General features: G+C 39.8%; 1 pseudogene; it reads right to left on the bottom strand.

The window, feature by feature from the left end:
* Nucleotides 1–417: 417 nt before the first annotated feature.
* Nucleotides 418–2648, bottom strand: LOC113292735 (annotated as a pseudogene).
* Between the last annotated feature and the right edge of the window lie 247 nt (nt 2649–2895).

The raw sequence follows: 2895 nt of genomic DNA, 5'->3' as shown, positions 1-2895 counted from the left end.
ATACAGATATACTAGCATATAATCAATTTCATTAAAAGCTTAGCTTGACAGACCTGTAGCGGCTGCATCTGTTGTGGGTTTCCTGCTCTCGTCGGCACCATTCTTAGTCGAACACAGCCTAGTAATATAGCATCATTATGTTTGGTCCAACACCTGGCCAAATCCCAGGCATGAGTTGCAGCTGAAATACATAGCCATCAGGCTTGAATGGTACCAGACCAGGGGTACCTTGACCAGAGTACAACTGCTGAGGGGCAAATCTCGATCCTCCAGGATGGAAACCAGGCATACCTATTTGCAGAGGTGTCATGGCACAAAGTGCTCTGACTTAGGAAAAGTGTGCCTACAGAAATAACAGATTCAGGATTATTGGCAACAGAACCACAAGAAACACATTGTCGTAAAAGAAATAAATTACTTCAATATACAAGGTACAGGTAGATTATCCGCAGCCTTGCCTTCCTTTCTCCTCTGTGCTGAGCCATAGCAACATAAGGAGGCTTCCGTCCTATCGTCTTCCCATTCATTCCATTCACCTGCATTGTATAGAACCTTAAATCATTCATCAAAAGGAGAGAGAAATGTCAAAAACACTCCAAGAGGGGGGAAAGTTCTCTTAGCTACTTACAGCTCTAGTAGCTTCCTCAGCCATAGAAAATGCAACAAACCAGAACCCTTTACTGACTTCTCAGACCATAGGCTTAAAAAACACAATGGAGACTGGAAAAGTAATCAACAATTTTTAATTGTTCGGACAAACTTATTAAACACTTGTAAATCTCTTTTGAATTTGAATGAGATTTGTCGCTAACAGTAAATTCGGAAACAATACCATTCACTTCTATTGAACTACAACCAGGAGTTTTTTCAACTCCTCTGTCTCTCATCATTTTCCTTACTTCTTTAGCTTTGTCCCACATTTCTGCTTCTCTATAAAGATTTGCTAGCAATACATATGTAGCACTATCAGAAGGATCTAATAAGAGAAGTTTTTTGGCAACTCTTTCACCTAGAGCAACACTCCCGTAACTTTTACAAGCAAAAAGTAATGCACCCCATACAACAGCATCTGGTTCTGTTGGCATGCTCTTAATCAACTTCTCTGCTTCGTCCAAGAATCCTGCCCTACCAAGAAGATCAACCATGCATGAATAATGTTTTTGTTTTGGTGATATATTGAACTTCGAGGTCATCTGAGAAAAAAACCTTCGACCTTCATCGACTAATCCTGCATGACAACAAGCAGATAAAACCCCTAAATATGTGATTTCATCAGGCACCAGTCCAATATCGATCATCTCATAATAGTGAAATGGCCTCATGGGCATGCCCGTGAAGTGCCAATCCACCGATCAGTGCCGTCCAGGTTAGGGAATTCCTCCCTGAGATCTCCCGAAAAACCTGACGGGCCTTCATTATGTTCCCACATTTTGCATACATATCAACTAAGGCGGTTCCTAAAGCAACATTTATAGAGAATTTATGTTTCTCTATGTAGTGATGAACCCATTTCCCCACTTCGAGTGCTCCAAGTTGTGTACAGGCAGATAACAAACTAACCATTGTTACCTCATCAGGCTTTACATTCAGATCTTGCATTTCATAGAACAATGCCAGGGCTGCTTTCCCTTGCTTGGATTGAACATAACCTGCGATTAATGCATTCCATGGAACAACATCTTTTTCCGGCATCTCATCAAAAACCCTTCGCGCTGAGTCTAATAAACCGAACTTCGCATATCCCATAACCATCGTAGTCCATGAAACTATACTTCTTTTACTCATCTTATTAAACAAAATCTTTGCTGATTCAAGACACCCACATTTGACATACATATCCATCAACGAGTTACAAAGTGGAACCGTAAGTTTCAATCCATTCTCCTCAATGTACTGATGAAATACTCGTCCAAGTATCAAATCCTCCATCTGAGAACAACATGATACCATTGAAATCAACGTTACCTCATCCGGTCTAACTTCCTTCATTCTCATTTCTCTAAAAAGCTTCAACCCTTCCTTAAATTTCCCACACCTAACATACCCATTTATGATGGAATTCCATGAAACCAAATCTCTGACAAGACAACTATCAAACACTTTACGTGCAAAACCCAATTCTCCACAAAACACTAACATATGAATGTACGCATCCGAATCTAACCCTAAACACAACACATGACCGAGAATTGAATACCCTAAAGAAATCGCATTCAACTGCCCACAAGTTTTAAGCAACAACGGATACGTATAATTATCAGGTCTTAGTTCACCACATTGCAACAACTCCTTATAAAGAAATATAGCTTTTTCAGGGTTCTTACTTTCTGAGTACCCTCTCATAGCAAGATTCCACGAAAATAAGTTAGTGTTATACGTTTTACTCAATATTAAGTGACAGTAATCAAGGTTACCTGATTCCGACATCGCGCAAAACGCGATCAAACGACTAGAAGCAAACCCATTTAGGATTAAACCAGTTATGATCATTTGAGCTTGGATCTGTTTCAACTGGTCTAGAGTTTTACATTGTTCTAAAACTGAGAGAAGAGGATTTGAATGAGCAGAGAAATGGTTCATGTTCCAGTTTGGTTTTTCTTTGTTTGGTAAACGAGTGTGAATGAAGGAGATATTGGGGTTTAAGAAGGGTTTTAGAAGTGAACGTAAGGATGGACTTTTGAGATTAGTCAGAACAAGTTTGATCATCCTGTTGCGAGAGTGAGTGAGAGACACTACAGTGACTGTTAGAAGTCCGTCCCGATTCATTGGGTTTTCAAGGTACCTTTTTTTTTCCCAAGGTTACTATAGAAGTCCGTCCCGATTCATTGGGTTTTCAAGGTACCTTTTTTTCCCCAAGGTTATTATTATTATGAACGCGCGATTGACGGATACTTA

Source organism: Papaver somniferum, chromosome 7, assembly GCF_003573695.1.
Source record: "Papaver somniferum cultivar HN1 chromosome 7, ASM357369v1, whole genome shotgun sequence".
NCBI lineage: Eukaryota > Viridiplantae > Streptophyta > Magnoliopsida > Ranunculales > Papaveraceae > Papaver > Papaver somniferum.
Note: the sequence above shows the minus strand (reverse complement) of the source record. Positions and strands in the feature narration are given on the sequence as shown.